The 24,178-nt window shown below is 44.5% G+C and overlaps 1 pseudogene; it reads left to right on the top strand.

Annotated features, from left to right (window-relative positions):
• The first annotated feature begins 995 nt into the window (after positions 1-995).
• Positions 996-11,825, top strand: LOC102399904 (annotated as a pseudogene).
• The last annotated feature ends 12,353 nt before the right edge of the window (positions 11,826-24,178 follow it).

Below are 24,178 nucleotides of genomic sequence, written 5' to 3'. Positions count from 1 at the left end.
GGGTGGCAGCTTTGTAACTTGTTTCTTTGGTTTTAGAATGATAAACCTTCCTGGTTTGCCCAGGACTGAGACAGGTTCCCAGGATGTGGGATTTTCAGTTCAAAAAAAGCAGATAAGTTTAGATCGATTGGGGAAAATTGGTCACCCTAGTACCATTTCTACCCATAGGTAGACCCAATCACAGGTAATTATCATTCCTTGTGTATCTCAGTTTGTGGGTTGGTAGAAATTCCCTGCAAGTAATATCTTGCTAAGCTTCTCTCTTTCTAAAAATATTTATTTATTTATTTATTTGGTTGTACTGGGTCTTAGAGGTGGCATGTTGGATCTTTTGTCACGGCTCACAAGCTCTTCCTAAAGGCTCATGGGCTTCTCTCTAGTTGAGGCACATGGGCTCAGTAGTTCCAGCATGCAGGCTTAGTTGCCCCATGGCATGTGGGATCTTAGTTCCCACACCAGGGGTCGAACCAGCATCCCTTTCATTGAAAGGCAGATTCTTAATCATTGAACAACCAGGAAAGTCCTCTCCGCTCTCTCTTTTCGTAGAGCAAATTTATTGAGGTAAAATTCACATAAGATATAATTCACTTTTGCAAAGTGTGCAATTCAATAGTTCTTAGTATGTTTGCAGAATTGCATGATCCTCAGCAAAATTTTGGAACATTTCATAACTCCCCAAAGAAACTCTATAAACATCAGCAATCGCTCCCCTTTTCCCCAAGTCCTCTCAGTGCCTAGCAAACCCTCACCTTCTTTCAGTCTCTACAGATTCGCCTTTTCTAGATGTTTCATATAAAAAGAGTCATACAACAGGTGGCCTTTTGTGTCTGACTTCATCACTGAGCATTATGTTTTCAAGGCTCTTCCATGTTACAGCCTGTGTCAGTTGTTCATTCCTCTGTATTACTGAATAATATTCCATTGTAAGTGTATATATATGGCTTCTCTGGTGGCGCTAGTGGTAAAGAATTCACCTACCAATGCAGGCGTGGCGGATGCGACGGCGCACAGGCGCGGCCGAGAGGAGCTACCCCAGTCCCGAGGCCACGGGCGGCAGCCGAGAGGAGCTACCCCAGTCCCGAGGCCACGGGCGGCAGCCGAGAGGAGCTACCCCAGTCCCGAGGCCACGGGCGGCAGCCGAGAGGAGCTACCCCAGTCCCGAGGCCACGGGCGGCAGCCGAGAGGAGCTACCCCAGTCCCGAGGCCACGGGCGGCAGCCGAGAGGAGCTACCCCAGTCCCGAGGCCACGGGCGGCAGCCGAGAGGAGCTACCCCACGTCCGAGGTCAGGGGCGGCGGCTGCGCTTTGATGGGGCAGCCGTGAAGAGAGACCCCACATCCAGGGTAAGAGAAACCCAAGTAAGACAGTAGGTATTGAGAGAGGGCATAAGAGGGCAGACAGACTGAAACCACAATCTGACAACAGGCCAATCTGATCACATGGATCACAGCCTTGTCTAACTCAATGAAACTAAGCCATGCCGCATGGGGCCACCCAGGATGGTCAGGTCATGGTGGAGAGGTCTGACTGGAGAAGGTCCACTGGAGAAGGGAATACCAAACCACTTCAGTATTCTTGCCTTGAGAACCCCATGAACAGTATGAAAAGGCAAAAAGATAGGATACTGAAAGATGAACTTCCCAGGTCGGTAGGTGCCCAATATGCTATTGGAGATCAGTGGAGAAATAACTCCAGAAAGAATGAAGGGATGGAGCCAAAGCAAAAACAACACCCAACTGTGGATGGGACTAGTGATAGAAGCAAGGTTCAATGCTGTAAAGAGCAATATTGCATAGGAACCTGGAATGTTAGGTCCATGAATCAAGGCAAATTGGAAGTGGTCAAACAGGAGATGGCAAGAATGAACGTCGACATTCTAGGAATCAGAGAACTAGAGGGACTGGAATGGGTGAATTTAACTCAGATGACCATTATATCTACTACTGTGGGCAGGAATCCCTTAGAAGAAATGGAGTAGCCATCATAGTCAACAAAAGAGTCTGAAATGCAGTACTTGGATACAATCTCAAAAACAACAGAATGATCTCTGTTTGTTTCCAAGGCAAACCATTCAATATCACAGTAATCCAAGTCTATGCCCCGACCAGTGAAGCTGAAGAAGCTGAAGTTGAACAGTTTTATGAAGACCTACAAGACCTTCTAGAACTAACACCCAAAAAACATGTCCTTTTCATTTTAGGGGACTGGAATGCAAAAGTAGGAAGTCAAGAAACACCTGAGGTAACAGACAAATTTGGCCTTGGAATACAGAATGAAGCAGGGCAAAGGCTAATAGAGTTCTGCCAAGAGAACGCACTGGTCATAACAAACACCCTCTTCCAACAACACAAGAGAAGACTCTACACATGGACATCACCAGATGGTCGATACCAAAATCAGATTGATTATAATCTTTGCAGCCAAAGATGGAGAAGCTCTATACAGTCAGCAAAAACAAGACCGGGAGCTGACTGTGGCTCAGTTCATGAACTCCTTATTGCCAAATTCAGACTGAAATTGAAGTAAGTGGAGAAAACCACTAGACCATTCAGTACAGTTCAGTTCAGTCGCTCAGTCGTGTCCGACTCTTTGTGACCCCACGAATCGCAGCATGCCAGGCCTCCCTGTCCATCACCAACTCCCTGAGTTCACTCAGACTCACGTCCATCGAGTCAGTGATGCCATCCAGCCGTCTCATCCTCTGTCGTCCCCTTCTCCTCCTGCCCCCAATCCCTCCCAGCATCAGAGTCTTTTCCAATGAGTCAACTCTTCGCATGAGGTGGCCAAAGTACTGGAATTTCAGCTTTAGCATCATTCCTTCCAAAGAAATCCCAGGGCTGATCTCCTTAAGAGTGGACTGATTGGATCTCCTTGAAGTCCAAGGGACTCTCAAGAGTCTTCTCCAACACCACAGTTCAAAACCATCAATTCTTTAGCACTCAGCCTTCTTCACAGTCCAACTCTCACATCCATACATGACCACAGGAAAATAGTCTTGATTAGATGAACCTTTGCTGGCAAAGTAATGTCTCTGCTTTTGAATATGCTATCTATATTGGTCATATTTTTTCCTTCCAAGGAGTAAGCATCTTTTAATTTCATGGCTGCAGTCACCATCTTCAGTGATTTTGGATCCCAAAAAAGTAAAGTCTGACACTGTTTTCACTGTTTCCCCATCTATTTGCCATGAAGTGATGGGACCGGATGCCATGATCTTAGTTTTCTGAATGTTGAGCTTTAAGCTAACTTTTTCACTCTCCTCTTTCACTTTCATCAAGAGGCCTTTTAGTTCCTCTTCACTTTCTGCCTAAGGGTGGTGTCATCTGCATATCTGAGATTATTGACATTTCTCCCAGCAATCTTGATTCCAGCTTGTGTTTCTTCCATCCCAGCGTTTCTCATGATGTACTCTGCATAGAAGTTAAATAAGCAGGGTGACAATATACAGCCTTGACGTACTCCTTTTGCTATTTGGAACCAGTCTGTTGTTCCATGTCCAGTTCTAACTGTTGCTTCCTGACCTGAATACAGGTTTCTCAAGAGGCAGATCAGGTGGTCTGGTATTCCCATCTCTTTCAGAATTTTCCACAGTATATTGTGATCCACACAGTCAAAGGCTTTGGGATGGTCAATAAAGCAGAAATAGATGTTTTTCTGGAACTCTCTTGCTTTTTCCATGATCCAGTGGATGTTGGCAATTTGATCTCTGGTTCCTCTGCCTTTTCTAAATCCAGCTTGAACATCTGGAAGTTCACGGTTCACGTATCCCTTATGATTATACAGTGGAAGTGAGAAACAGGTTTAAGTGACTGGATCTGATAGACAGAGTGCCTGATGAACTATGGACGGAGGTTCATGACATTGTATAGGAGACAGGGATCAAGATCATCCCCAAGAAAAAGAAATGCAAAAAAGTAAAATGGCTGTCTGAGGAGGCCTTAGAAATAGCTGTGAAGAAAGGTAAGTGAAAAGCAAAGGAGAAAAGGAAAGATATAAGCATCTGAATGCAAAGTTCCAAAGAATAGCAAGAAGAGATAAGAAAGCCTTCCTCAGAGATCAATATAAATAAATAGAGGAAAACAACAGAATGGGAAAGACTAGAGATCTCTTCAAGAAAATTAGAGATACCAAGGGAACATTTCATGTGAAGATGGGCTCAATAAAGGACAGAAATGGTATGGACCTAACAGAAGCAGAAGATATTAAGAAGAGGTGGCAGGAAGCACAGAAGAAATACACAAAAAAGATCTTCATGACCAAGATAATCACGATGGTGTGATCACTGACCTAGAGTCAGACATCCTGGAATGTGAAGTCAAGTGGGCCTTAGGAAGCATCACTACGAACAAAGCTAGTGGAGGTGATGGAATTCCACTTGAGCTATTTCAAATCCTGAAAGATGAGGCTGTGAAAGTGCTGCACTCAATATGCCAGCAAATTTGGAAAACTCAGCAGTGGCCACAGGACTGAAAAGGTCAGTTTTCATTCCAATTCCAAAGAATGCTCAAACTGCCACACAATTGCACTCATCTCACATGCTAGCAAAGTCATGCTAAAAATTCTCCAAGCCAGGCTTCAGCAGTACGTGAACCGTGAACTTCCAGATGTTCAAGCTGGATTTAGAAAAGGCAGAGGAACCAGAGATCAAATTGCCAACACCCACTGAATCATGGAAAAAGCAAGAGAGTTCCAGAAAAACATCTATTTCTGCTTTATTGACTATGCCAAAGCCTTTGACTGTGTGGATCACAATAAACTGTGGAAAATTCTGAAAGAGATGGGAATACCAGACCACCTGACCTGCCTCTTGAGAAGCCTGTATTCAGGTCAGGAAGCAACAGTTAGAACTGGACATGGAACAACAGACTGGTTCCAAATAGGAAAAGGAATACGTCAAGGCTGTATACTGACACCCTACTTATTTAACTTCTATGCAGAGTACATCATGAGAAACGCTGGGCTGGAAGAAACACAAGCTGGAATCAAGATTGCTGGGAGAAATATCAATAACCTCAGATATGCAGATGACACCACCCTTAGGTAGAAAGTGAAGAGGAACTAAAAGGCCTCTTGATGAAAGTGAAAGAGGAGAATGAAAAACTGGCTTAAAGCTCAACATTCAGGAAACTAAGATCATGGCATCTGGTCCCATCACTTCATGGCAAATAGATGGGGAAACAGTGAAAACAGTGTCAGACTTTACTATTTTGGGCTCCAAAATCACTGAAGATGGTGATTGCAGCCATGAAATTAAAAGATACTCCTTGGAAGGAAAGTTATGACCAACCTAGATAGCATATTAAAAAGCAGAGACATTACTTTGTCAACAATGGTCCATCTGGTCAAGGCTATGGTTTTTCCATTAGTCATGTATGTATGTGAGAGTTGGACTGTGAAGAAGGCTGAGTGCTAAAGAACTGATGGTTTTGAACTGTGGTGTTGGAGAAGACTTTTGAGAGTCCCTTGGACTGCAAGGAGATCCAACCAGTTCATCCTAAAGGAGATCAATCCTGGGTGTTCATTGGTAGGACTGATGTTGAAGCTGAAACTCCAATACTTTGGCCACCTGATGTGAAGAGCTGACTCATTTGAAAAGACCCTGATGCTGGGAAAGATTGAGGGCAGGAGGAGAAGGGGACGATAGAGGATAAGATGGTTGGGTGGCATCAGCGACTCAATGGACATGGGTTTGGGTGGACTCTGGGAGTTGGTGATGGACAGGGAAGCCTGGCGTGCTGTGGTTCATGGGGTCACAAAGAGTCGGACATGACTGAGTGAGTGAACTGAACTGAACTGAACCAATACAGGAGACATAAGAAGCGCAGGTTCGATCCCTGGGTCAGGAAGATCCCCTGGAGGACAAAATGGCAAGCAGTCTTGGACATCTCATGGACAGAGAAGCTACAATTGATGGGAGGCTACAATTGATGGGTCCCTGGCAGGCTACTGTCTATGGGGTTGCAAAGAGTCGAACATAGCTGAGCACACTGAATAATACTGCATTGTGTAGACAGACCACATTTTATTTATCTGTTCATAAGTTGATGACATTTGGGTTGTTTCCATCTTTTGACTATTATGAATAATGCTGCTGAATAATACTCATGGACAAGATTTTGTGTAGACACGTTTTCATTTTTCTTGGGAATAATTCTATGAGTAGTATTCCTGCGTCATGTTAAATTTTTATGTTAAGACAATCATTTTGGAAATTCCATTGTTTTCCAAAGTAAAAACAGCCGCATATAAAAGGAACCATTTACCATCTCACCAGCAGTGTACGTAGGCTTCAGCTTCTCCATAACCTTGCCAACACTTGGTTGTTATTGATCTTTCTTATTATAGCTTTCTTATTATCCTAGTGAGTGTTAAGTGATAGCTAATGGTTTGATATTTGTTTCTCTGATGTCAACAGTATTGAGCATCTTTTCATATGCTTGTTATTAATCTTCTTAAATGGAAAATTTAAGAAAATTTAATCTTCTTAAATGGAAAATTATAACACAGTTAAAGGATGCTTGTAAATAACTGATTATACATGCTGGGATTAGGATCTTAACTAAATACTTAAATACGATGTCCATAACTAATTGCTATTATCTGAAATCATTCTCACTGGAGGTAAATTTCCAAGTTTTATTTAAACAATCAACTTTTCCTCATGCAAAATGATCCCATTGTAAGTCTCTCTCTCACTCTTATCTTGAGCCATCCTCTATTCTCTCCATCAAGTCTTGTTGCCCTAGTGGCCGGCTTCTCCTGGAGCCAGTGATTGTGTGTTCTTTGTGTATAAGCCTGGATTTGCACCCAGTGGTTTCTTGATTAACTTCCTCAAAGGGTTGGATACCCGGTCATCACTCCTACTGTTTGGGCTCAGTGGCCTTCTGGGCACCTGACATCCTCAGTGTTTCTTTTCTTTCTCTTACCTCTAATTTTCTGCTACTTCTTTCTCCTTTGTTGGTTTCCTTTCTCCAGCTTCTCTTGTGCACTCTGTGTTATTTAATGTTGTTCATTGGTTAGCTTCTTCCTTCATTCCTCCACTAATAAATTCCAAAGGGATCTGAGGCACCAATTCTACCTCCTGCCCTTGACTCTCTCCTTTCATTAATGAATTTTCTCTCAAGAAACCCCATTGACTTGGCAGAAAAGGAAGGATTCCTCGCAAGGCTAAGAAAACCATCTTCAGGAAACATATCCCTATCTGCAGTATTTTTTGAAGACTGAGAATGGAAACCAGGCATTCTCATCTCTCTAAAAGGGCCCCAGCCACAGTTGTGTGGTATGATCAACAGTTTCTACAAATGGTTACAGACTCCCACATGGATCAGCGGCTACTACAAAGATACTGTTTCAGCATTTAAATCCAATATTTCCTGGAATGCAAAAGTAGGAAGCCAGGAGATACCTGGAGTAATAGGCAAGGTTGGCCTTGCAGTACAAAATGAAGCAGGGCAAAAGCTAACAGAGTTTTCCCAGGAGAACACACTGGTCATAGCAAACACCCTCTTCCAACAACACAAGAGAAGACTCTACACGTAGACATCACCAGATGGTCAATACCAAAATCAGATTGATTATATTCTTTGCAGCCGAAGATGGAAATGCTCTATACAGTCACCAAGAACAGGACAGGCAGCTGACTGTGGCTCAGACCATGAATTCGTTATTGCAAAACTCAGACTTAAATTGAAGAAAGTAGGGAAAAACATTAGGCCATTCAGGTATGACCCAGATCAAATCCTTTACAATTATACAGTAGAAGTGACAAATAGATTCAAAGGATTAGATCTGATTGACAGAGTGCCTGAAGAACTATGGATGGAAGTTCATAACACTGTACAGGAGGTGGTGAACAAGACCATCCCCCCCAAAAAAAAGTGCAAAAAGGCAAAATGGCTCTCTGAGAAAACCTTACAAATAGCTGAGAAAAGAAGAAAAGTAAAAGACATAGGCAAAAAGGAAAGATATACCTATCTGAATGCAGAGTTTCAAAGAATAGCAAGGAGAGATAAGAAAGCCTTCCTAAGTGAACAATGCAAAGAAATAGAGGAAAAGAATAGAATGGGAAAGACTAGAGATCTCTTCAAGAAAATTAGAGATACCAAGGGAACATTTCATGCAAAGATGGGCACAATAAAGGACAGAAATGGTATGGTCCAACAGAAGCAAAAGAAATTAAGAAGAGGTGGCAAGAATACACAGAGGAACTATACAAAAAATATCTTCATGACCCAGATACATGATGGTGTGATCACTCACCCAGAGCCAGACATCTTGGAGTGCAAAGTCAAGTGGGCCTTAGGAAGCATCACTACGAACAAAGCTAGTGGAGGTGATAGAATTCCAGTTGAGCTATTTCAAATCCTAAAAGATGATGCTGTGAAAGTGCTGCACTCAATATGCCAGCGAATTTGTAAAACTCAGCAGTGGCCACAGAACTGGAAAAGGTCAGCTTTCATTCCAGTTCCAAAGAAAGGCAATGCCAAAGAATGTTCAAACTACCGCTCAATTGCACTCATCTGACACGCTAGCAAAGTCATGCTCAAAATTCTCCAAGTTATGCTTCAACAGTACGTGAACTGAGAACTTGCAGGTGTTCAAGCTGGATTTAGAAAAGGCAGAGGAACCAGAGATCAAATTGCCAACCTCCATTGGATCATAGAAAGAGCAAGAGAATTCCAGAAAAACATCTACTTCTGCTTCATTGACTACGCTAAAGTACCTTTGACTATGTGGATCACAACATATTGTGGAAAATTCTAAAAGAGACAGGAATACCAGACCACCTTGCTTGCCTCCTGTGAAACCTGTATGCAGGTCAAAAAGCAACAGTTAAAACCAGACATGGACAATGGACTGGTTCCAAATTGGGAAAGGAGTATGTCAAGGCTGTATATTTGTCATACTGCTTGTTTAACCTATATGCAGAGTACATCATGTGAAATGCCAGGCTAGATGAAGCACAAGCTGAAATCATGATTACAAGGAGAAATATCAATAACCTCAGATATGCAGATGACACCACCCTTATGGCAGAAAGTGGAGAACTAAAGAACCTCTTGATGAAGGTGAAAGAGGAGAGTTAAAAAGTTGGCTTAAAACTCAACATTCAAAAAACTAAGATCATAGCATCTAGTCCCATCACTTGATGGCAAATAGATGGGAAAACAATGGAAACAGCGACAGACTTTATTTTGGGGGGCTCCAAAATCACTGCAGGTGTTGACTGCAGATGTGAAATTAAAAGATGCTTGCTCCTTGGAAGAAAAGCTATGAGAAACCTAGGCAGTGTATTAAAAAGCAGAGACATTGCTTGTCAACAAAGGTCCATATAGTTAAAGCTATGGTTTTTCCAGTAGTCATGTATGGATGTGAGAGTTGGATCATAAAGAAGGCTGAATGCCAAAGAATTGATGCTTTTGAACTGTGGTGTTGGAGAAGACTCCCGAGAGGCCCTTGGACTGCAAGGAGGTCAAACCAGTCAATTCTGAAAGAATCAGTCCTGAACTGGAAGGACTGATGCTGAAGCTGAAACTCCAATACTTTGGCCACCTGATGCAAAGAGCTGACTCATTAGAAAAGACCCTGATGCTGGGAAAGATTGAAGACAAAGAGAAGGGGATGACAGAGTATGAGACAGTTGGAAGTCATCACCGGCTCAATGGATGTGAGTTTGAGCAAGCTCTGAGAGATGGTGAAGGACAGGGAAGCCTGATGTGCTACAGTCCATGGGGTTTCAGAGGGTCCAACATGACTGAGTGACTGAAAAACAACGACAATCTGATATTTGCGGGTCAAACAGCCACTACCTTTACAGTTCGGCAGAGGGGACAAACGCAATAATGATGATGATGATGATGATAATAAAATGATCCAGGGATTATTCTAAGCAGTGGAAGAAGAATTTCCACTTCATGGGAACAGTTCATTTATTGTAGAAGCAAGCAGCAAAGTATTTTGATTATTATTTCTATATTCTTATTCACTTCCTAAAAAGATTTAACTCACCACAAGGTAATACAGTCACATTCAGACACCAAAATGTCTTCTTTCTCTGATTTTACAACAGGTCTGCTCCTAAGGATATAACATTTGGGATAGCATCACCATTTCGTACCTGACTTGAGAGATCTGGGTTCCCCACGAGTGGGAGATTCACCCATGTATATTGGTTTGTGTGTTTCAGAGTCAAGGGGCAGAGAAGGAGAAGTTGAGCCGGGCAGTCGAGCAGGTCCTGAAGTGTGACATGACTCAGAGCTGGCTGCTGGGGGCCATCTGCCTGCCCCCTGGCTGACTGCCTGCTCTGCACGCTGTGCCTAGATGCCACCTACCTGTGCCTCCCTGCCTGCCGCATGGCCCTTAAGAACCGCAGCAGCCTGCTGAAGCTGGGGGCCTTCCTGGTGCTCGCGGATGCCCTGAAGAGCAGCGACTACGTGATCGGGGAGCAGAGGTCTCCAGCCTCTGTCTGGGCCTGGAGGAAGTGGAGGCTGCTGTCGGGGAGGCCGCTACACCACCCAACAGTTTGAGGTGATCTCCCAGAGTTACTCTTCCACCATGGCTGACAATGAAGGGCTTTTCTTCTTGGTGGGGTGGAAGGTGAGCACATCCGTATGATACCTTGGGATTGCCGTTAAAGCAATTCCTCTGATGTGCCCAGTTGACTTCAGTCTTTGCCACAGTCATTATGCTGCATAGAGGCTAATGGCTAAGGCCCAATGGTTCACCTCGGACAGGACTTGAGAGGTCAGTCTCCCTGGCAACCATTGGTTGACCACCTGCTCTGTGTTCCCCATGTGTGTTGATGTTATGATGACTCAGCCTGACCAATGGGCATGCCCAGTCTTCATCGCCTGTGGTTACAAAAGAAGACCTCATTTCCCTTGGTCTTCCCAGTTATGATGGCTTAAGTCCACACCTGCTTACAGAGAAATATCTGCCGTTATTCACTCTTCACTCCCTGATGCCTTCTTCTTTCCTGGGAACAGACTTCTCCTGTTCTTCTATTCTTGCCTGGAGACCGTGTCCTTCTCTAGGGTCCACTGGAGCCACCGCCTCCCAGGGTCAGGGAACAGCTGCCACTTTCACCTCTTGGTCCCAAGTATGGGGTAGGCCCTTCATTAATTCCCTTAACACACCTAAGCCAACGCTGTAACTTTTACCGGAAGAGAAGCTTAGGAATTGGAGAGAGAAATAACAGGCACTATCATAGAGCCACTATTAGAAACAAGTGTCTTAGAGCCACGTGCTTAGAGGGTCCTGAGAGGTAGCCTGTTGGCATAGCTTTTTGCCAAGCATCTACTTGGAGTTAGCATATCTCTTTATGGCTTGCTCATCCTCTCTAGGTCCTACGGCCATCGCCCCAAGGCTTTAAAGCAAAGGTTGACATATTATAGCCCAGGAGCCAATTCCAGCCTGCTGCCCATTTTGTAAAATTTACTGGAACACAGCCATGGTCATCATTTACGTAGTGTCTATGGTTGTTTCCCTGCTGTGATATACCTGCTGCAGATATAGCCTGCAAAGCCTAAAGTATCTATTATTTGGATCTTTGTAGAAAAAGTTTGCCTTCTTCTATCCAAGGGAGAGAGAGAAGGAGTTTCTTCCTCCCCCAGTCGGAGGCCCTTTTCTCTCATCTTCATTTCTCATCCCAAGATTTCCCTCTTCCTAGGATTTACTGACAGAGGACATTTCTGCTTCCCACAAAGGAAAGTTCTTCCCCCCATGTCCCCATGTGCACTGACAGTCACATCAGGGCACAAGAGTCCAACATCAGTACATTTTTATTTGTGTGTGTTAGTCATTCAGTTATGCTGAATTCTTTGCAACCCCATCAGGCTCCTCGGTCCATGGGATTCTCCAGGCAAGAAAACTGGAGTGGGTTGCCATTCCCTTCTCCAGGGGATCTTCCTGACCCAGGAATTGAACCCAACTCTCCTGCATTGCAGGCAGATTCTTTACCGTCTGAGTCACCAGGGAAGCCCAAGCAAACATTTTTATTTACTTGGTTGTAAATAATGGGTCCACTTCCAGCACATTTCCAATTGTTCAATAGCATAGGACATTCACGTTAAAGCATTCTAACCTGATTACGACTTCCAGAGATTCCCTCCTGAAGGCCAGTCCAGGCTGCATCTAGAAAGCCAAGTCCGGCTGTGTTCCTATAAGCATGTAGGCAGGATCAGGTCTGCACATCCTTTCTGCACGTAACTACTCCCAGAAGGCAACATGCTTAGCTCCCAGGAGTCAGCACCAGTCACCCCGAGGCCCCAAAGAAATGACCAAATCTGTGGATACTGGGCTCTCGCAAACTTGTGCCATCTGCCTCCATCCAGAAAAAAAGTCAAGGCTTCTCCTGAAACATCTGCATCTGGTTACTTTCTCCCCCAAGCAAAGCAATGGCCCTTGCTTCAATTTGCATAACTGCAAACAAAAACATAAGCCTGCCTTTAAATTGATTGAAACTTAAATCAATTTAAATTTAAATTGATTGAAACTAGTTTCAATCTCTTTTTAAACAGCAGTTTCTTTCTTTTATCATTTATTTTCGCTGCACTGAGTCTTTGTTGCAGCGTGTGGGCTTGACTGTGGAATGTGGGACCTTCATTCCCTGACTGAACCCAGGCCTCCTGCACTGGGAGCACGGAGTCTTATCTGCTGGACCATGAGGGAAGTCCCCAGCAATTTCAGTTTTCAAATGATAGGTTTTCTATTTTGATCTATGCAAGTCTGCGGGGAGAAACGCTAAGACCAGACTGGCCACAAAGGCTCTGTGAGGCCCAAGTCCCTGAACAGATGGGTCTTGACATTTATTCTAACACTTGTCTGTTTCTTCCACTGGACTGCGAGCCTCTTTCTTGGTTTGTATGTGGATCCCCTTACTGTTTGGCCAGACACGATCCAGGCTCTAGACACAGAGTAGTAAACAGCGGAGGGAAGAACTCAGTTCTGGGAGTTTGTGTTCTGAAAGAGGAAGTTGTGGGACAAGAAGATAAGGAAACTAATCAACGAATGAGATACTGTCTGATAATGATAAGGGCGATGAAGGCACTGTAGCAGGATAATGGACTGGAGACTGTCTCAGTGACAACATCTGGCTAAAAATGGCTTAAACAATAAGGGGTTATTAATCTCACAAATAAGAACCTCAGAGGTGGGTACCTGCAAGAGAAAGTGGTGGCTTTAGAGCATGGTTGAGCATCCCATCACATCTCTTTCTCCTCTGCCTGTGCCTATTAGCTGTTTCTCTTTGGACAAGTTACCTAAACTCTCCATGTCTGTTTCTTTATCTGTAAAATGAGATTAAAATAGAATTTCTTATCCAAAGAATAAAAGTGAGCTGGTACAGATAAAAGACATGGAATAAATGCTTGGCACTTGATAAGCACACAATATTTATTTATTGTTACCTATAATCATTATTATCTTTGATATTAGTTGCCAACGTAGCTGAGAAAAGATATCTTCAGCTCGAAGTAGGAGAGATGACTGCAGTTCTGGGATGCTGGCATCCAGGCTCTTTACTGGCATTGCCTTCCAGAGGCGTTGTGGGAAAACTCAGCCTCTACACTGCATGCCACTAATTCCTTTCTCATTCAAGAAATATGCAAAGGACTTCCCTGCCTGTTCAGTGGTTAAGAATCTGCCTTCCAATGCAGCGGACGCAGGTTTGGTCCTTGATCTGGGAAGATTCCACATCACGGGCAACTAACTAAGCCCGTGAACCACAACTCCTGAGCTGGAGCTCTAGAGCCCACGATTTGCAACAAGAGAAGCCTGTGCAACACAGTGAAGAACCCACGCACCACAGCAAGACCCAGGGCAGCAGAAGAGAGAAAATATCCAACCAACATTTGCTTAGCACCCTCCAAGTACCTTCCCTACTCCAGGCACTGAGCGCAAATGCAACCCAACATCAGTTGGCTCACGTGTTCTCATCTTTGTAGTCACAGTGATACCCCCAGTGCTTCCAGGTACTTCCGAAGGCCGCACTGCAGCAGCGGTTCCCACCCAGAATCGGCCCGGGTCAGCCTCTCCTGCTCAGATTGTGCTGCTGCTGATCCACATCTGCAGTCGGCAAACGCCGGGGGAGGAACGATACGGCTGTCCTGAGAAAGATAACCCTGCCCATGCCCAGGGTTCTGCACTGGATGCCTCAGAGCCATACTGGCTTCCTCCAGGAGAGGTAGAAAGCTCTTTCCATCTACGCCAAGGGTCAGCAAACGTCCCCTGCAAAGGGCCAGATAGTAAATATTTTTGACTTTGTAGGTCACAGGATCTTGATCACAGCTACTCTGAGTCTGCAATTATAGGGAAAGCAGCCTGAGACAATAAGCAAATTAATGTATGTGGCTGTGTTCCAATAAAACTTTATTTACAGAGACTTCCCTGGAGGTCCAGTGGTTAAGAATTCCCCTTGCAATTCAGGGGAGGACAGTTCCCCGCAGTGGTCAGTAAATTAAGATCCCACATGCTGTGGAGCAACTAAGACACGATGCAGTCAAATAAAAAAAAAAAAAAAAAAAGACTATTTACAAAAACACGTGGACAGGTGGATTTGGGCCAGAGTTTATAGCCTACAGATTCCTGATCTAAACCCTGAAGCAGCCTTGCTTGTGCTCAAAGTTTTATAAGGTTTCTGTAATTAATTTCTTATACTCCATTCTGCTTATAGGAGCTCAAACCCAGTCAAAGGGGCTGAAACGAAAATATGCGGAACAGTTTCCTTCTTGCTCCATCCATGCTCTGTCTTTCCTCCCTGCTACATCCCTCAATCAGAACTCCTTCCTCCTTTCCCAGGGGGACGCATTCCATACAGAACGACAGGAAATGGAGGTGGGGGTGGGGCCAGGGGAGGGCAGATGAAATCAAAGTACACCTGTAGTTCTCAAACTGCAAGTCAACATCCATTGTGTTAGTCGCTCAGTCGTGTCCGACTCTTGGTGATCCCACGGACGGTACTCTTCCAGGCTCCTCTGTCCATGGAATTCTCCAGGCAAGAATACTGGGTAGTAGATCGAATAACTGGATCGAGCCCAGGTCTCCCGCATTTCAGACTGATTCTTTACCGTCTGAGCCACTAGCGAAGACCATTAATTCAAATTAGTTCAAGAGAATTCAGCAGATCTCTGATATCTTTCAACAGCTATCTTTTTTTTTTTCTTATTTAATCAGAGAATGAGATGGTTAGATAGCATCACCAACTCAGTGGACATAGGTTTGGATGGACTCCGGGAGTTGGTGATGGACAGGGAGGCCTGGCGTGCTGCGGTTCATGGGGTTGCAAAGAGTCGGACACGACTGAGCGACTGAAATGAACTGAACTGAACCCAGCTTTTTAAGTTTTTCTGTAGGAAGTTTTTTGTCTTCCACAAGTGACTACATCCCAGCCATCAATAAAAGTCTCAATACCTACTTTCGTGGGAATTTTATGTTTCTTATAGGTCCCTCTTACTGCAATTCTCTGTCTCAAAATAATGTACTTCAATTTTCATTAGTGTATCATAAAATCAAATTAGTGCATCACAAAAACATTTGGAAAATAATACAGAATAAACTAGAAAACAAAACTCCAGATAGCAGCACTTTGTATAGTCTTATTTTGTGAAGGTTTGTTTTAGTTTTTTAGTCTACGGCCATACCACCCTAAACGTGCCTGATCTTGTCTGTGTTAGTTTTTTAAAAAGCTACATGTATATCCACAGATACAGAAATTCATGTTTATATATACGGTGCATGTGTGCTAAGTCGCTTCATTTGCGTTTGACTCTGTGACCCCATGGGCTGAAGTTCGCCAGGCTCATCTGTTCATGGGATTCTCCAGGCAAGAATGCTGGAGTGGGTTGCCATGCCCTCCTCCAAGGAATTTTCCTCACCCAGAGATCGAGCCTGCATCTCCTTTGGCTACATTGCCAGCAGATTATTTATCGCTGAGCCATTGCGGAAACTGTTTATATGTATGTGTATATATATATATACACACACACACATATATTTCCTCCTGGATCACTATGTAAAATGTATTTATTTCTGTAGATTGTCATCAAAAATTTTGAAAGCCACTGGGTTGTGTTCTAACTCACCTTTGATAGCCAGCATTTTTCTTTCATACAGAGATGAAGGTCACAGCCCCTGTTCTTTTTTTAGATTGATTAGTTGGTTAGTTAACCTATTTATTTATTTGGCTGCACCAGGTCTCAGTTGTGGCACATGGGATCTTTGTTCTTTAGTTGTAGCATGCAGGATTTTCAGTTGCGGCATGCAGTATCTATTTCCCTGACCAGGGATCACACCCAGGTCCCTCATTGGGAGCATGGATTCTTAGCCACTGGACCACCAAGGAGGTCTCCCATGGCCTCTGCTCTTAAAGAACTGAGTGACTAGGGGGAATTGACACGTAAACAGTTAAAATTCGGAGTGATAAAGGCTCTGAGATGAGTGAGCCTGGGGTGCTTTGAAAGCTGGCATTGGCTTTGGGTCTTGCCGGCTGCGTAACGGTGTGTTTGGCAGACTGGAGGAACATCCTGTACAAATGTGCGAAGCAACTCCTCCTGCTATCACACTCCTCTGGGGTTTGTTCTCCTAGTGAAGCTGGGATCTAAGCAAACATTTGTCTGCTTGGGCTTATGTTTGCTTTCCCTGAAATCAAACAGACCAACCGAGTCACTAGCAAACACTGACTAGAGGTCACTCTCGTCCCTAGTTATACAAATCTCTTTGACCGCTGACCCAGCACAGGTGTTTTTCCATCTACTTTTTGGGGAGGTGTTCCACAGTCTTGCCATGAGCAAATTGCATGATGCAGGATGATGCCAGCTGATGTGTGATGTCCTGGGTGATGACCAGGGAGGAGGAAGCCACTTACAAGGTTTTTCACCCAGTTGGTGCCGGCGGCCCGGCCAGTCCAGCCTTCATAATTCCCATCACCTGGCTGTCACCAGTAATGAGAGGAGATGTCCATAACATGGCTGATGCTTAAAAGTTGTGACAGCCTCCTCTAATTTTAGCCTCAGCAAACTTGGAGAACGTGAAGGGCCCATTAAATATTGCAGAGGCTGGGAGGAGGTGGGGAAAGGACTGGGTTAGGGGACAGAGGCCACGTATGGACTTTCATCCTGTGACTTAATTGAAACCATGAAACCCCCAGTCCACCTTTGTCAGGCTTGGGGCTCCTTCCATAAAAGAGGGGGGATAACCATTCTGAAGGACTATTGATATCAAATAAGATTCCTGTGAAGGACTGGTGTAACCTGTGTAGTGATTCATAACTTTTCGATGACTTGGATACTATTAACGCCATCTAGGACAGCTGCTGAGCCACATGGTGCTGTGTGGCCTTTGGAAGCTCTTTAAAGAGCTCTTCAGGGGCTTCCCTGGTGGCCCAGTGGTTAAGAATCCGCCTGCCAATGCAGGGGACACAGGTTCAAGCCCTGGTCCGGGAAGATCCCACATTCCTCGAAGCAACTAAACCCATGTGCCCCAACTACTAAGCCCATGCTTTACAAGAAGAGAAGCCACCATGATGGGAAGCCCAAGCTCCACAAGGAAGATGAGCCTCCAATTGCCCCAACTACAGAAAGTCCTTGCGTAGCAATGAAGACCCAGTGCAGCCAAAAATAATTAATTTTTAACAAGAGCTTTTCAAAAGCTCTCAACCATGCCTTGGAGAGGTTCCAGCTATGTCTGGGGAAACCCGTCTTGCGTGCGCTCAGTATCTAAGTCAGCAGCACAGGCACCTTGAATCCAAAGTCTTCTTCACAGCTATTCAATCATTTGGCAGATGTTTTTTTATGCCCTTGTTGTGGGCCAGGCACTAGGCTTATGTAGGCTGGGGATGCTATGCTGAAGGTGACATAGTCCCTAGCCTCGGGGGACTTATATCCCTAAGGAGACCTGAAAGGAATGCATTCGTAGGGAACCTTAGAATAAGCTCTTGATATTCTGATTTTCAGGTCAGCCAGTCAGGACCTTTGTCCTTTCTGATAGAGCCCACCAAAATGAGACAAACCAGCTTTTCTTAGAGCTATACTGCTGCTGCTGCTAAGTCGCTTCAGTCGGGTCCGACTCTGTGCGACCCCATAGACACCAGCCCACCAGGCTCCCCCGTCCCTGGGACTCTCCAGGCAAGAACACTGGAGTGGGTTGCCATTTCCTTAGAGCTATACCTGTCCATTTATAGATCAGCTTTGCTCAAGTTTTTAAGTTATGGATAAGGTTTTTAAGGAAGATTATCACAAAGAAAAACCCCACTATGCTGTATTCCTATTTTCCAGTGGAAGCAGTGATGTAACATTTCTGAGTTCTTTCCTCCTTGCAGGCAAAACTTTTGCCCTGAATTGCTGGACTTGGAAATGCTTTCCTTAGTCTTCTGATTGCCAGCAGAGGGCGCACTTGGCTCTTGTTGGAGACCATTCCAATAAAGGCCCATTTATACAGCAAGGAATTTAAATTGAATCAAACCTTCCAAAACAAGAAGTTTCTCCCCAGTATTGCCTTTTGTACACTCCACTTATGAGGTTGCTAGAGAAACAGGAAGATGAATTCAGCCTATTTTTCTTTAACAAAAATACGTATAATTATTTTTATAGATACATACATTAAAACTTTCCCCTTTTAAGTCTATACACGAAATGCAAATTTTAATAAACCATTCAGAGGCTCTTGGCCAGATTAGCATAAGAAGTGTTAAATATTAGATTATAAGGTAAACTCACCATCACCTTCTATTTCCTATTTATTCAAAGAAGGAAAAGGAAGTTTTTGTGCTTTTTCTAAACCCAGTTTTTTAATATTTAAAAAATGAAGAAGTCTTCCTTCCTGGCCAAATCATGATACTTAAAATTTTAATTTTTATTTTGATAGCATCTGACGAATTGGGGAAGGGTTGGGGTTGAATATCAAATCTTCCCATATAATTATGAGTTAATTTTGCTTTGGTTTCAACCTCAGTGTTGAAGACTAGTTCTTTGCTGGTAGGTTGCTGTCTCGCTCATCCCAGAGAAAAGCTCTTGAACGTTAAAACAGAAGAGGAGTTAAAGAATTGTAAACACTAGTTAGGTTGCTCTTCAGCAAGATCAGTAATAGCAGGAACAACTCACTTATCCTCAACCTGCCACCCGATTGACTGGTGTTCTCCTTAAGAGGAGCTCAAGCATTCCACGTGCAACAAGAGGTGGAAGATGCTTCCAGAAGGAGGAGAGTAAGCTGTTAGTTTATCACTCCCTTTGTTGTCAAGGGTCAATTTCTATCCCCTTTTCCCATCTTCCACTATTCATTAAATGCCATGGAAATCCCAATTATTTGATGGGACCCTTGCCCTTGCAGAATTTATGATCTTACTTGTGAGTTAAACTTTACAAAAGTAAAAGTCAAAACCTCCTATTATATAGGTGAAGAAACTGAGACAGTGATAGGGGACAAGAAACTCCCCTTTTCTGTGCCTGTCTCTGTTGCGAGATGAGAGGTTGAATCAGGTGGCCATGAGGGCAGAGAGTTAATGATTTCTGAATTAAAGAACAATAGTTGCTAAAATAGAGTTTTGATATAGGTGTCACCTGAGTTAGTCCCTTTTAAGTGAAACTGGCTCAAACCTCTGTCCTTCACACAACCCATGCTTCCTCTAATATGTCAGGGAATTTGGAGGGGCAGGATCCTATATTTCCCCTGGTGATCCCTGGATCTGAGCTCCTGTTGGCATTGAGTAGCAGTTTGTGAATCATCTCACTTCAAGAATATTCTGATTCTTTTCTATACACACGACTCTTGGTCAGAATCTTTCTGATCCTCTCCTTCTCTGAAATCCCACTGGCCCTAAAACATATGAGTAGGGGAAGCTTCAAGACAGTGGAAGTGGTTCATGTGCTGGGACTGCAGCAACTTAAGATATGTGGCATCCTTGCTTTTTTTGGGGGGGGCACATGGGATCCTAGTTCTTTGTCCAGAATTGAACCTATGCCCCCTGCGTTGGAAGCGAGGCGTCTTAACCACTGGATCACCAGGGAAGTCCCTCAGCGTGCTTGCTTATAACCTTATGGGGGATTTCTCAGTGGCGCACTTTCTCCAGTTGTCCCCTCACCATGCCATTCTTCTGTCTCCCCTCCCTTTTCCCGTCTCCAGCCCTCTCCTCAATGGCTTCCTGCCTCACTTCCCAAACACCTGACCCACCTCTTCATTTCTTTCTTCTTCAAGTCCAGATCCCACCCTGGAGCTTCACTTCCCTCTAGTTTTCAAGGTGTTCTCCTTAAAAGGGAATTTGCTGCCTTGTATTTAGAGTTAGAAAATTCACTCTTTGGGCTCTGAGCTTCCTGGCACCCAAAGCAAAGAGGGGAAATAGCCATTACAAGGTTCACTGTGCTTATAAATTCATAATAGACCAGCAGTTGTTCAGCATAAGTGCAACTTTTTCAGGCTCTGAAAACTCTCCTGCAGTTCATGACTACAGGGGGGATGGCGTAAGTATCTCTCCCCACTACCTGCCTCTACTATGGTACATCTAGCTCAACTAGTGACTTTCAAGTTTAAATCCTCTAGAAGAACATTATTAATTCCATACAATGAAGGCATTTATTGAGTGCCAGGAATAATGGTTTGAAATGCTGGATAGAGAAGAACATGAGACAGAGATGTTCCCTGGCCTCCTGAGCTTACAGTCGAGGTAGGCATGGCCAAGCAGGAGGTCAGCTTTGAAGCATAACATGGTATAAGTGGGAAAACACAACAGAGCCTGGACTAATATTGAAGGGTTGGCAAAGGCTTCCTAGAGGAAGTGATACCTACCATGAGGCTTAAAGGAGAAGTAAGATTTATCTGAGCAAAAAGGAGAGAAACAAGTTCTGGACTGAGAGAAAAGCTTCTAACAAAAGAGCCTCCAGGATGAAATGCCTGGAGGTGAAAGAAACAAGACACAGGATTAGAGACTGTGGCAGATGCTGTCTTGGGGTACCCAGATCCTCTTCTGCAGGACAGCACCCCCAATTCTGCTACTGCAGTGTCAGCTGCTAAGGGGAATCACTCTTAGCCGCCCCCTTGGCAGGGGAATCACTCTTAGCTGATAGGAGGCACCTCATCTGGGAAGTTTTCTTGCCTGGAGAATCCCAGGGATGGGGGAGCCTGATGGGCTGCCGTCTATGGGGTCGCACAGAGTTGGACACGACAGAAGCGACTTAGCAGCAGCAGCAGCAGCATCTGGGAAGTTAACAGCCACTGCCCTCTCCTGCAGCCCAGGGTGGCCACAGCCAGTGAATGGCTGATACAAAGATTCCAAAGGTGGCTCCTCTTGTCTCCTGAGGGTGAGGGTGGGGTGGGGAGAGGGGGCTTCTGCTTGAACTAAGACAGCAACAAAGGGAAATGTTTGAGACTAAAATCTTTAGATGTACTTGGTTTCAATTTGAGCCCCATCTGCTAGTAAGTTGGGTTTCCCTGGTGGCTCAGTCAGTAAAGAATCCACTTGCCAATGCAGGAGATGCAGGAGACATGGGTCCCATCCCTGGGTTGTGAAGATCCCCCGGAGAAGGAATTGGCAATCCACTCCAGTATTCTTGCCTGGGAAATTCCATGGACAGAGGAGCCTGGAGAGCTACAGTCCATGGGGTCACAAAGAGTCAGACATGACTTAGTGGACTAAACCATCCTCACCAACATTAGCAAGTTAGGCTCTACTGACTAAAGTTAATGCTGTGTTCAATTTTTAAAAATTCTCATGTGATATACCCATATAGATTTCTGGTGACCAGGATCATAGTTCATGATCCTGATCTCCTCCAACCTTTTGAACTTGTAATGAAGGACATCAAAGACTCAGAAAATCCTGACATTTGGGTAAAATCCCTCTGGACCTCAGTCTCTTTGAAAAGCGGGAATAATAATCCATGCTCTCTCTGCTTGAAGGAGGTATGGCTAGAATTAAACATATCTCAAGAATATCTCATATTCTTTGACCTGCTGGGATAGATGAGGACAGGAATGCCTTACCACCACCATATCCCAAGTTCCGGCAATCCATCTTCCTCCCACCAAGTGAGAAGGGTTTGCTTTCTGGTTATGATTTAGTCTCTTATGAGTCTGATTAGCGTGAATCACTGGAGCATTTAACCATGCATGCAGTGACAAATTAAGTTTCTGAACCTACAAAAGCAGACACTAAGTCAAGACAGTGAGACTTTTAGAGACTAACCTGGAATAGTCTCCTGTTTTCCTCTCTCCCTCCAGCCCCTCAAGAGCAGGGCCAATGACCTGCCATAGCAGAGCAGGTTGGGAGCTGGATCATGCAGGGCAAGTAGAAAGAGCCCCAACAAGACCCACTTTGAAGCAAAGAAGCAGAATATCTCCCCACCAATACAATATGCTTTTTAGTTTCTTGCTCCCGGGCAATCAGTATAAGCCATGAATTAAAAATAATTAGTGTCCTTTCAGAAAATGCAACTGTCATTATAGACATTTAAATACACTTAGTGCATTGGAGAAGAATCAATTGCTTCACAGTTCACAGAGGGTCCTGCCGGCTGGAGGGTAAACTCAGCACCTCCAGTAAAACTTGATAATCATTAGAAGTGTACCGGGCTTCAGGAAAGCTGGGTCTCAGAGGTGCGTGCTGTCCCCACAGTGGAGAATGGAACATTCAGCCTTCAATGTAGTGGAAAACCCCAATGATTCATCGTGAGCTGGGTGCCAAAGTCCCCTGGGGTAAACATGCTCATTCCCTTCCTTTTGGGCTCGCAGACACCTTCTAAGTGCCAGGCACTGGGTAGGAGGGATACAGACAGTCAAGCAGATATACACAGTTCCTGCCTCCTCAGAGCTCATGGTCTATTTAGCCAGGATGGACGATAAGTCAAGCAAAACAGGACAGGGTGGAAAGTGACATATAGGGAAAGCACGTGGGTGTGGGTTTCCCAGAGAAAGTGACTTTTAACCTGAGACCTAGAGGTTGAAGAGAGTGAACAAAGCAAATGTTACAGGCAGAGGCTTGGAAGGAGGTGGAACCATAATCTAGGCGAAACACAGCAAAACCTGAGACAAGAAAGAGCGCAGCTCGTCAAGGGATGGCTGGTATGTGGATTTGAGAAGGAAGTGGCCAGAGATGGACAAAGGAGGGGAATTACAAATTAAGTCCACATACTCAATTCCAAACACAGTGACAGCCCCTGGATAGCGTTATATAAGCAAGTAACAAAAGCTGGCTTTGAGAAACGTAGAGACTTCTACTGTCCTCCAGTATTTCCAGGGAAGGAAATGTCACCGCTTCCTTGGGTTGTTTAGTCTACTGTGCAACTGAAAGGGAGCATTTAGCGTCACCCTAGACATCTGTCCTCAGCCACCTTGGGTCGCTCCACACTCCCGAATGAAAGACCTGGGGTTGGTTCCAGCCCTGTGCTGCGGCATCCGGGGCGGCCTCACCCACCTCTGCCGGCCCCACCCCCATCACCCGGCCCTCGCCCCTGCAGGCTGACACTCAGGAGGTGCTCAGTAAGTATTTGTTAAATAAAAGGAGGGTGAACTGCTTCTGGGCTTCTATAATAGCTTAGAGCTTTGTCTTTGTTGAGCCCTCTCTCACATCACACCAGCCCTCTGACCCAAAGGAACTCTCACTGTTCAAGTTGGCTCAGAAATCTGTCCTCTAAGAAGGCTTTTCCTCTGGCAGAGCGGATAGATCCTCTTCTGGGTTCTCTGGGCTCTTTCTACGTTGAGTCGATTCTTGTTATTCACAGTAGTTAGATTTTATAAAGCCTTTGCAAACTCTGAATTAGGGAACACCCAACCATTGCTCTCAGGGAAAATATAGGGTGTTTTCTGTGAGCCTCTGATCACAACATACTTTGTTTTACGTGTTTCTATTTAAAAATACCTTATATAATACATATTGTTAAAAGACCCTGATGCTGGGAAAGATTGAGGGCAAGAGGAGAAGAGGGTGACAGAGGATGAGATGGTTGGACGGCATCACTGACTCAATGTATATGAGATTGAGCAAACTGGGAGAGAGTGAAGGACAGGGAAGCCTGGTGTGCTGCAGTTGATGGGGTCGCAAAGAGTCGGACATGACTTAGTAACTGAAAAACAACGATACATATTGCTGATTCATTAACATTGAACTCAGCCAACAGAGCTATAACTTATGCTTGAATGAAGCTTGTGTAACATATGTATTTTCCACTTATGGTATATCATAGCCTTCTTGTCTTAAA

The sequence above is a fragment of the Bubalus bubalis genome, chromosome 16 (genome assembly GCF_019923935.1).
Source record: "Bubalus bubalis isolate 160015118507 breed Murrah chromosome 16, NDDB_SH_1, whole genome shotgun sequence".
Classification (NCBI taxonomy): Eukaryota; Metazoa; Chordata; class Mammalia; order Artiodactyla; family Bovidae; genus Bubalus; species Bubalus bubalis.
The sequence above is the reverse complement of the archived record's forward strand: the minus strand, read 5'-3'. Positions and strand labels throughout refer to the sequence as shown.